The sequence below is a fragment of the Capra hircus genome, chromosome 5 (genome assembly GCF_001704415.2).
Source record: "Capra hircus breed San Clemente chromosome 5, ASM170441v1, whole genome shotgun sequence".
Taxonomy (NCBI): domain Eukaryota; kingdom Metazoa; phylum Chordata; class Mammalia; order Artiodactyla; family Bovidae; genus Capra; species Capra hircus.
The window spans coordinates 24,385,537-24,397,011 of record NC_030812.1 but is presented as its reverse complement, the minus strand read 5'-3'; the positions used below and the strand labels follow the sequence as shown (position 1 = coordinate 24,397,011).

The 11,475-nt window shown below is 44.9% G+C and overlaps 1 long non-coding RNA gene across 2 annotated transcripts; it reads left to right on the top strand.

Annotated features, from left to right (window-relative positions):
• LOC102180728 lies at window positions 5,275-9,218 on the top strand. Of its 2 annotated transcripts, none has more exons than XR_001918152.1 (3): window positions 5,275-5,322; window positions 5,700-5,831; window positions 9,132-9,218. It is a non-coding gene; the product is annotated as an uncharacterized LOC102180728 (long non-coding RNA). The 2 variants fall into 2 exon arrangements; XR_309989.2 differs by lacking the exon at window positions 9,132-9,218 and adding an exon at window positions 7,419-7,492.

Sequence of the window (11,475 nt, the reverse complement as noted above, 5' to 3'; positions counted from 1 at the left end):
GTTGCCTTCTCCGTGAGTTGTATGGGATGTGAATTATATGTCACTCAATCTGTAACGGAAAACAAAAGACCCTGCTCGGGAATTATTTGCAGCTTCTGCATCTGTAAAATAGTCATAGTAACATCTGTTATACCTCACAGAGCTGCCTCAAGGGTTAAATGAAACACTAGATGAAAAGCAATAACTAGAGTGCCTTGAACATATGCTCATTCAGTGTTTTCCAGATGATTCCTATATTTTAAAAGTCAAACTGGAGTTAGTATAAAGCTGAATGTTAAAGCAGAAAAGGTGCTTAGAAATCAATTTAGTTCTAGCTTCTCATTCTGTAAATGAGAAACGAGTGATAAACTCAGAAAATTACCACTGACCGGAGGTTGGAAGGCAGTCATGAAAGAGTGAGTGAGTGAATTCAAGATCTGAGAACCATGGCCATCTACTGCATTACTTAATCATACATGCTCTGCTGAGGCAGCAACACTGAACCTGGTTTGGCCCTTTGCCAGAAGAGCAAGCAGAAAGAGCAATTACATAATTCATTTTCATGTTAGAGAACTTGGTGCCTGCTCAGTAGAGTTTAAGATAGAAATAAATTCGTACAGTTGATATTATAAAAAATTCTATTAAAATCCCCAAATGGATTTTTAAAGCAATATAGTAATTTTACTTTAATTTTAGAACTGGTGAAAATATGAAATTCTTCACTACATCTTTCTCTTTCTCCCTACACACACATACACACACATGATTGTATTGATAAGATGCACACTTTTTGACAACTTGTTTCTGATCAGGGCTCAATCTACAATCAATGGCTTGTTCTAATTTAATTGACAGCATTGTTGTCTTTCTTAGCTTTACATAAAATAATGTATGTATGTATGAGTTAGTTACTCAGTCGTGTCCAACTCTTTGTGACCCCGTGGACTGTAGCTTATCATGCTTCCTCTGTCCATGGGATTCTTCAGGCAAGAATACTGAAGTGAGTTGCCATTTCCTTCTCCAACATAAAATAATGGTGCATCTTAAAATGGATGACAAATTAAAGTATGATGCGAAAGTGAAAGTGATGGTTGCTCAGTCGTGTCTGACTCTTTGTGACCTGTGGACTGTAGACTGCCAGGCTCCTCTGTCCATGGAATTCTCCAGGCAAGAATACTGGCATGGGTTGCATTCCCTTCTCCAAGGGATCTTCCTGACCCATGGATCAAACCTGGGTCTCCAACATTGCAGGCAAACTCTTTACCATCTGAGCCTCCAGTGTCCATAAATATACTTTAAAAACGATCTAGAAATTTGTGCTGGTTGAATGTTCAGAAATCTTAGAGGGAATATGGCTGATGCAAGTGCCAGGAAAACCACAGAGTCCAAGTACTTCCACCGGGCTTTATCCTCTTCATGTGAATAGCATGTGTGTACATGAACCTGGGACCCATTAACAGGAACATAGGCTTCCCTGGTGGCTCAGATGGTAAAGCGTCTGCCTGCAATGCGGGAGACCCGGGTTCGATTCCTGGGTTGGGAAGATCCCCTCGAGAAGGAAATGGCAGTCCACTCCAGCACTCTTGCCTGGAAAATCCCATGGACAGAGGAGCCTGACAGGCTACAGTCCATGGGATTGCAAAGAGTCGGACACGACTGAGCGACTTCACTTTCACTTTTCACTGGACTTATTGATAGTTTGGCCAATGTAATCTTGGAGAAATGATTAACCAACACAGTGGTGACTGGATATACCTGAATCCTCTTAGGAACAGATCCTTGGACATTTGGCAACTGCATACGCTAGCATTCTGCCTTCACAGTGTTCAGGGTCTGCGTGAGGCTCCTGCAGGCAACACTTCAGCTGTTAGGAAATGCAGCAGAAGCCAGAGGATTGGCTGAGGCTTCCCACCTGGATCAGCAAAGCCTTTCTCTAACAGCCTTGCTTATTTGGGGGGTAAAGGGATTTCTGCAGTGAAAGGCTAAGTCCTTGGCATGGTTTCAGGGTCCCTAATGGATGTGCCAAAGTCTCTGGCTGCCAGACTCCTCACAAAATAATCATTATTTAGATGCTGCTGAAGATAATTAATTTGGGCTTTGGAAGGTTTCCTGCTTGCTGCATTCAATTCGAAAGGCCGCCTCCTCTCAGCATGTGCCTGTAAACACAATCCCTGGAATGACAAAAGAGGATAATAAAAGTCAAAAGTGTTGCCAGCACTGGCCTTTTGAACTAATGCCAAGTTTCCATGGAAGTGGGCATTGAGGTGGATGGATTTGTTTTCTTCTCTACTGGAGTGATGAGGTTTTCGTCATGCGCCGGTTGGTTTGGAGCCTTTAGAACAGTGGCCCCAGACGCGTTTCCATCGAGAACACATGGGAAGCCAGAGACACACAGGGAGCCTTGCACGTGGCTTTGTCCGTGAGCCTGTTCTGTTCAAGCCAACCGAGCAGAACTACACAACACAGTGGCAGGCCAGCCAGAAAAGATTTGTTCAGGATCACCCTGGAGTTTTGACTCCTAAGATGGAAAAGAATGCAGAGTGGAGAGTCTTTTTTTCTTTTTTCCATTTTATGGCCACACCCCACAGCCTACAGGATCTTAGTTCCCCAACCCACATCCCCTGCAATGGAAGTGTGGAGTCTTAACCACTGGACCACCAGGGAGGTCCCAAGAGTCTTTCTAAAGGCTGACTTTAGAGCAGGAAAGCTGAAGCAATCAGCAGAGGTGTCCTGTTCAGATGACACGGGGCTCTTTCCATTCACTCATTTGTCAAATATTTATTGTGTACCTACTGCATGTACATAGGCTTCTAGGCCCTGAGGATACATAAATAGCAGTCAATGACACAGATAAAATCTCTGTCCACCTGGATCTTCCCTTCTAAAGGATGGAGACAATAAGCAAATAGGTGAATAGAGCGCATCAGGAAGTGATAAGTGCTGTGAGAAAAATAAGGCAGGTTAAGAGGGAGGGAGTGCCCGAGGGAGGGTGGTGCGTTGCTGTTTTATGTAGGTGGACAGGGTGGTCGTCTCTGGTAGGGTGAGATGGAGGAGCACCATGATTTGAAGGATGCTGGGGAGTGGGTCGTGTAGGCAATGTGGGGGTACGTCCGGCAGACAGAGAGCGAAGGGCCTTATGCGGGAGCTGGCTCAGCCCGTGCAGGGGCTGGTGTGGAGGCGTAGGGGCTGGAACAAATGGGGTTGCAGATCGTGGTGCGAGGGGCGGTCCGAGAGAGCTGAGGCAGAGTTGTGGATAATGACGGGCTTTTTGGGCCCTCTGAGGTGGGAGACTTCTTGAGCAGAGGAGCCTGGCGATCTGAGGCAAATGTAACAAGAGTACTCCGGCCACTGTGTGAAGATGGCATGATGGCTGATGACAAGGATGGAAGCGGTCCCGATGATGGCGCGATGCACAGACTGGGAGGGCGGGTGCAGAGATGGAGGGAGGCGGTCAGGTTCTGGATGTATTCTGAAGGCAGAACCATCAGGACTGCATGAAGGATGAGTCAATGGATTAGATATCAAGGGCACAAGAAAGAGAGACATGAAGGACAACTCCACGCCTTTAGGTCCGCTCAGCCAGAAGAAGGGAGTTGTTATCCGGTGAACGGGGGCCCCCGGAGGTAAAGCCAGTTTTGGACTTGAGTCTGAGATGAGAGTCTTAGATACCCAGGTGGAGAAGCTGAGTAGACAAATGTGAGGGAAGGATCGAGTCCTTGGGGCTGCTGCTAGAAGACAGCCAGTGCGGGTGGATCAGCCCTGCCTTATGTTGCCTTAAAATAGAGAGTCAGGCCAAGTCAGGGTCGGGGCTTTCCACCTCCTGGGGATTTACTTGGAGAGGTCACAAAAAAGTAGGGTCCTCATCTGGTTGGCAAATGTTTGGGTGTGGTGGGTAACCAGACAGAGGGTCCTGTACTCTACCTGATGCACCAGTCCAAACCTTTCCGAATACCCCACTCCGACCCCACTCTGTAGAAGCAACGACCATAGGGGTCTTCTCCTTGCAAAGCTACCACCTTGCCACCTGTTTACTTTCTGCTTGTTACCTTAAAACTGGGTAATCAAGAGAACAGTGTTTGTCTACTGAGATTGGTACTTAAATCTTGGCTTTATTGCATGCTAGCTGTGTGACCTCAGGGAAGTCTCTTAACCTCTGTGAGCTTCAGTTTCCTCATGACTACATAGCTCACACTCATTTGATAATCAAATGGTATTACGTATGTAGAGAGGCTACCCCTGTGTGTGGCAAATAAGAGGTAATTGTAATAGTAAGAAATGTGCGTTGGCCACTATTTTGTACATCTTCAATTATATATTTACTTAAATATCACAGCAATCCATGAGATGGAAACTGTTGTTATTTCTGCTTTACAGATAAAGTTAAGTAACTTGGCCAGCTAGTTACTCAAGTAGGCTGGATCTAGGAATTATTCATTTAACTACTATGCTTCTTGAAAATACTTTAAAATTTTTCTTCTCTCTCATTTTCAAGTATTTTTATTACATGGTTCAAGTTTTCAATTTGCAGTTTTGTATTTTTCCTTGTTATTAAGTTGTGTTTAGCATCTGACCCTAAGACAACTGTCATCCCCTTTATACTAAAATAGCAGTTTAATGCAGTGGCAAGAAAAGAAAATTCAACATTTCTGAAATACAAAAGATGAGGTCTTATTGCCAACCCTGTGGGAAGCCCGGTCAGTGTAGCTGGGCATATAAAGCAAACTGGAGACATGACTTTTTCTCCTTGGACAAATAAGAAAATGTGTTTGGAAAGCCGAGAAAATCTGAAAAGAGAATGAGGGATCTGCATTTTAGAGTGTTAGGAGAAATTAAAATCTGTTTGTACTCTCTGTGTGTACATATGTATACATATATGTGAAAGTGTATGCCTGGGCATGTCTGAAGGTGTGTGGGTGTCTGTGAATGCATGTGTATAAGGGGTGTGTGTGTGTGTGGCCTTTGGAAGATGTAACACTTATTGACTACCAGAGGAGTTGGCTCAGTGGGTTGTTTGACACAAAAGGATGAGCTCAATTGATGAGATCAATTTTCTGGTTTATGCTTCTTCAAATCATTGAGCTGATGACACTGAGAAGGAAAAACATTGTCTAAGGAAGAAAGAAAATCATGTTTCTCATGAAGTAGGTCTATCATATTTAGCACATAAAAGTACAGGACTCCCAGTTAAAATTGACCTATCAATAAAATTAACCAATAATTTTTTAGTATAAATATGTCCCATATTTGGGACATCTTTTACCAAAAAAATTACTTATCTGAAATTAACATCTTACAGGACATGCTGTGTTTTATCTGGAAACCTAACCATGGAAGAGAATGAAGGTAAATAGCTGTTGATTTTTTTAAAAATCGTTTAAAATCCACAAACCTTTTGTGGACTAGAAAGGAGTTTTGGTTCTGGCTGGGGCATCAACTCATTTTTATTTTTCTCTTTCGTGTAGTTTCTTAAGAATTTGGCACCACCATCTGTGAAATGGGGAAATAATCTGATAAGCATTCTATCATCTTCCCAGGGGAAAACCCTGTAGAATTTCACATCTGTGTTCCCATGTATAATTGCCTGGGGCACCTCCTCTTCATTCTCCACTCCAGTAAAAGAATAAATTAATACTTTAAAAAAGGATTCTTATAATAGGTCTTAATAGACAGTCAGTATCCTGTGGTGTTCACTTTCTTCTTTCTTTTTCCCCTCTCTCTAGCTTGCATGGAGACAGAGTTCTCCTTTGAGGGGAGTAGCGAACTGTGGGAAGTCTTTGGAAGAAGTAGAACATTGATGGGAATTCAGAGGCGAAGCTTCCCATGAGCCCCTGGGAAGCCGGAAGCAGGCACAGGTGAGGCCCTGGATCCAGAGGGCCCGTGATGGTGTGATGGAGGGGAGGGACCACACAGGACTTCTTTAGGGTAAGCCTCAGGTTCTCTGGTAATTGGTCCCGAGTTTGTGCTGTGACTGTCACTCTCTTGGTGTCTGAGCTGGAACCTCTTGGACCTCTACCTTCCGTATCATGGAATGGCTGAAATACTAGTGCCTCGGCCACAGAGCTGTTGTAAGGACTAGTGACAACATTAATAAAGCCAGTGTCTGGGGGCTCCCTCACGGTTCAGTGGTCAAGACTCTGTGCTTCCACTGCAGGGGGCATGGGTTCAGTTCAATCTCTGATCAGGGAACAAAGATCCGACGTTCCCAATTGCCGAAAAACAAAACAAAACAAAAATAAGACAAAGAGCATATCTGACTCTCAGCAAAATGTTAGTCATTATTATTATTTCCTGTTGCCTGGGGTTATTTTTCCTAGTAAGTTCAGTTATAATTTTTATTAATAACCTTTTCTGATCATAGATTTAATGCATGTTCACAGAACAATATGTAGGAACACAGAAAAACTACATTAAAATTAAATCAGAAATACCCCATAAAGCCATTTCTGGTTTTTAAATTTTTCTCTGTATGTAATAGTGGTCCTCAGTGCTGACAGTACATCAGAACAACCTGGGAAGCTTTTTAAAATAAAGATGCCAAACCAGAGCTAATAAATCAGAACCTCTAGGGGCAGGGAGGAGAAGGCAATGGCAACCCACTCCTGTACTCTTGCCTGGAAAATCCCATGGATGGAGGAGCCTGGTGGGCTGCAGTCCATGGGGTCGCTAAGAGTCGGACACGACTGAGCGACTTCACTTTCACTTTTCACTTTGATGCATTGGAGAAGGAAATGGCAACCCACCCCAGTATTCTTGCCTGGAGAATCTCAGGGATGGGGGAGCCTGTTGGGTTGCTGTCTATGGGGTCGCACAGAGTCGGACACGACTGAAGCGACTTAGCAGCAGCAGCAGCAGCAGCAGCAGCAGGGGTAGGGATGATGGGTCTGTGTTTAAAAAAAAAAAAAATCCAGAACATTCTATTGCAAAGCCAGTTTTAAAAACCCTGGCACTCAACTCATGCCTATTGCTTGCCTGTCTGTATCTCTCTTGTAGTTTTCAAAAATTGGACAATATTGTACGTTCAGTTTTGTAAACTGCTTTTGTCAAGCTGCTTTATCTCTCATCATCATTATTTTTCTACAGTGTCTTATGTTTTTTCCTTATGGCTTCAGCTGTGGTTTCTAATAAGTCCCGACCCACTGCTTTTCACCCAGCTGTCTTCTCACAGAATGAATCCATTTAAAAATGTCATCACTCCTGCCTTCTGATGGCCTTCTAATCTGCCACAGTGGATGAACGGAGACCTCATCATCATTATTCATTCTCTCCCTCTCTTGGATTTCGGCTCCCTAACTGACGGCCAGGGGTGACTCTGGCCCTTGGTTGTTCTCTGCAGTTTTGTGGCTAAAGCTTGAGATTATGCTGGCGGAAATGCTGGTGTGGGTTCACACATTTTCTTCCCTAAAATATTAATTTGACTTATAACACTGTTTTTCATTTAGTGCTCAGCCAACCATGGGTGGTGATTTCAGCTCAGAACAACCTCCAAGGACTCTAAGGGGAAATTTTCTTGGCTGTCCAACTGACATTTTAGGAAAATAAAATAACATTAAAACACCATTAAAAAAATTCCTTGTAGACAGCTGTCTCCAGTTACTGATGAATGAATGAGACTGGGCGCAGGGTGAGAGAGGGCCCTAAACCAATCAAGAAATAAACACCTAACCATTTATGCCCATCCTCCTGCCAATATATGAAATGAGTGAAATAAATGCAGCTGTCGCAAGACAGCAATGCCGCCCTGACTTTCCACCCCGCCACACTGACCCTTCAGCTGCTGAGTGGAAGCGCAAGTGATGGTTGTTTGAAAAGTTTTCAAAACATTGCAAGCCAGAGGTTTCTCAAGAAGCGCCCTGGGTCTTATTTGTATGGAAAAGGAAGAAGCATGAACTACCACAGGTGATTAACTGGTCTTCAAGTGGGGAAACCAGAGGAGGTCTCTACCCCCAGAGCTGGCCCATCTGCTTTGGTCTCTGGCTGCGCCAGCCATAAAGGGACTGCAGGCCCCTCTGAGGACCCAGGACACGGCGCAGAGAGGCCTGACCCATTCAGCGTTCAGCGAATGAAGAGATGCAGATGGACGCTGCTCGCAGTTACTGAGAAACAATGTGCCCGGCTCTCACAAGGCTGATTGAGGAAATATTGGAGAACAGCCTCTTCTCTGGGAAAGGAAGTATTCTGCTGCTGCTGCTGCTGCTAAGTCGCTTCAGTCGTGTCCGACTCTGTGCGACCCCATAGATGGCAGCCCACCAGGCTCCTCTGTCCCTGGGATTCTCCAGGCAAGAACACTGGAGTGGGTCGCCATTTCCTTCTCCAAGCATTTTGAATGGTGCTGATAGGACGGCTTTCTGTTTTAGAGTAAAAAAAGATGAAGATTATTAGGAAAATGAAGCCCATCTAGTTAATCAGGGGTGTGCTGGCCTAATTGCCCTCCTTGCATGCCTTAGAAACAAGAGTCTTAAATATGTGGATACTTTTTTGCAGTGGGGAAGAATGTGGGTGTTGTGTTTATACAGACTAGGAAGTTCTGCTTACCAACCGGTTACCTCGTGTCTCTAAGCCTGTTTCTTCCTCTATATAAGGGGGATAGGTACCCACCTCACAGGGCAAGGCTAAACTGGATGAGTGCAAGCAGTGTGACTCAGAGCTCGTGCACGACAGGGAAGGCTGGTGGCCCTGACTGAGGCTGACCCGCTGAGTGTTCTGATTTAATGGTTTGCTAAGCCTGTGTCAGCACTACCCTGCTCTGGTTGGTTGTTTAGCAAGCCCTAATGGTTGACCGGAAGCTTCTCCTCTGTGGGGCAGTTTGTACTGCAATTCTTTTTTATCCCAAGTAATGGAAATTTCAGGATCCCAGGAGGCAGAGACCAGTCAAAAGAGTTTTGCACTTCCTTTATTCCTATTATACCAGATGTACCACCCAGGTAGCAGCCTTAACCTGGGCTTCTTCTGTTTTCCAAGCTATCCTCCCCTGGGGTGGGGGGTGGTACCTCCCATTTGGTGGTGATGGCAGACAGCAGAGGAGTTTCCCCAGGACCCAACCAAGTCTATGCAAGCCCATCCAGTGACCGTGCCAGGGAGGGCAGGCGTGCCAGCCCTCTTTGTTCATTTCCTCAGAGCAGTAATTGAGCGCCCCTGGTAATCTTTCATTTCAGGTCTCCTTCCTGGATGCTGGGGCTTTCCATCTGGCTCAGTGGTAAAGAACCCGAGTACCAGTGAAGAACATGCAGGAGATGCGGGTTCCATCCCTGGGTCGGGAAGATCCCCTGGAGGAGGAAATGGCAACCCACTCCAGTATTCTTGCCTGGAAAATCCCACAGACAGAGGAGCCTGGCAGGCTACAGTCTATAGGGTCACAAAGATCCAGACAGGACTGAGCATGTTATGTTATGTTATGCTTCTGGATGCTGAAGAAATGGTTTCTTCTCATTCTTGAATTGAAGAGGAAAAGTAGGCAAGAATGATTTCTAAACAAAGCACAATTTTAAGCAGAGCATTTATGTACCTATGTTCTCCTTCCTTGTTACAGACAGACAACCTTCCTCTGGGAGGGGACTAAAATCTTACTGTCAAAACAACAGATATTGACTGTGATCTGTTCATTGCTTTTGGTTTTCATGAGGAAAAATAAGAGATTGTTATATGGAAGCCTAAGAGAGGGCCTCAGGCACCATACAGAGAATTTTCCATGATTGGAGCTAACATTCCCAAGTACCGACTACTGCCCAGTAATATGCTAGGTACGTCCTGAAATTACTTCACAGCAACTCTTCCCAGTTTTTACAAAATTGAAGTATAGTTGGTTTATAATATTGTATTAGTTTTGAGTGTACAGCATAGTGATTCAGTGTTTTTACAGGTAGCTGTTGCCCTTTTAAAGACAGGAGAACTGAGGTGTTTAGCTGGAAGAACCTAGAGGGGAATGAAGGGAAAGTATGTGTCTAGTCGTGGGAAATCTGATGATAAAACTTTCCCTTCTTTGAAAAGAAAAAGATCAGCACAACCAGAGGATGAAAGCCACTCTGAGCCTGGGTTCTGGCCAAATCTGGCCAACAAAGGACTCAAAGGGACTAATGAACCTATTGGATAAGTTAAGATTCTTAGATGCAAGTGACAAAAATCAAACTCAAGCTAGCTTAAGCTTAAAAGAGAAGCAATACACTGGTCTGGGGAGTGGGGAGCCAGGAGTAGGTTTGAGGCATAACATGCGCTGTCTGTCTTCTCTTTTCTCCTCCTCCATGTGTCAGCCTTCCTACCATTACAGTCAGGCTTCCTACATGCAGCCAGCCTTTTAAGACCCAGCTCTACAAGCTTCCCTGGTGGCTCAGAGGTTAAAGCATCTGCAATGCAGGAGACCCAGGTTCAATCCCTGGGTTGGGAAGATCCCCTGAAGAAGGAAACGGCAACCCACTGCAGTTCTCTTGCATGGAAAATCCTGTGGACAGAGGAGCCTGGTGGGCTACAGTCCATGAGGTCCCAAAGAGTTGGACCCGGCTAAGTGACTAACACTTTCACTTTTCTGCAAGCCTAGCAGAAAAAGCAAGTTCTCTCAATGCATATCGAATGTCCAAGGTAAGTACTGCATATAAATGCAGAGAAAGGTTCTGATAAGTCCTTTCTGTGTGGCATGCCAGCTGCTGTACCAGTTACCATCACCGTCATCAGGGTGATTGGGTACCATGGTAAGCAAGCCTGTGGTCAGCATGTGGCAGTAAACAGTGAGTTGACAACTCCACATGAGCTCTATGGACTGGGGATGAAGAGATCCCCACACAAGTCAGAGAAGCAGAGCAGGCAAAATAGTAGATGCCCACCAAGCCCCTGAACTGAGGAGGAGCATCTGAGTGATGCTGTTTTCATACTAATGCTTCTGTACCCTTAGTTATTCTGCACACCATGATATCACACCACACATATAGTGTGGTAGAGCTGCCATAACAAAATACTGCAGGCTGAGTCACTTAAGCAGGGATTTATTTTCTTATAATTTGGGAGGCTAGAAGTCTGAGATGTGGGCGCCAGCAAGGTTGGGTTCTGGCGAGAACCCTCTCCCTGGCTTGCAGAGCTCTGCCTCCTTGCTGTGTGCCCACGTGGCCTTTCCCCAGTGTGTGCACACAAAGAGAGCACCAGTTTCTCTTCCTCTTCTTATAAGGACTCCAGTCCTATTAGATCAGGACTCTACACTTGATGACCTCACTTAACCTTAATCTTCCTGAATGGCCCTGTGTCCAGTACAGTCACATGGGGGTTAAGGCTTTAAGATATGAATTTGGCAGGGACATAATTCAGTCCATTGCATCCTGGGAACTAGATACTTCCCAGAAACTATAATCCATCTCTGTTTCAGAGACATCTTCTGTTGGAAAATGATTACGAGAAATATTTGAAATTCTGAGTAAGTGAAACTCAAAAGGAAAGAACTTGCATTGTCTCGATTCTAAGCTCCAGGAGGGCAGGCAGGCACTGCGCTTCAGTATTGCAGCACGGGGCACAGCAGTT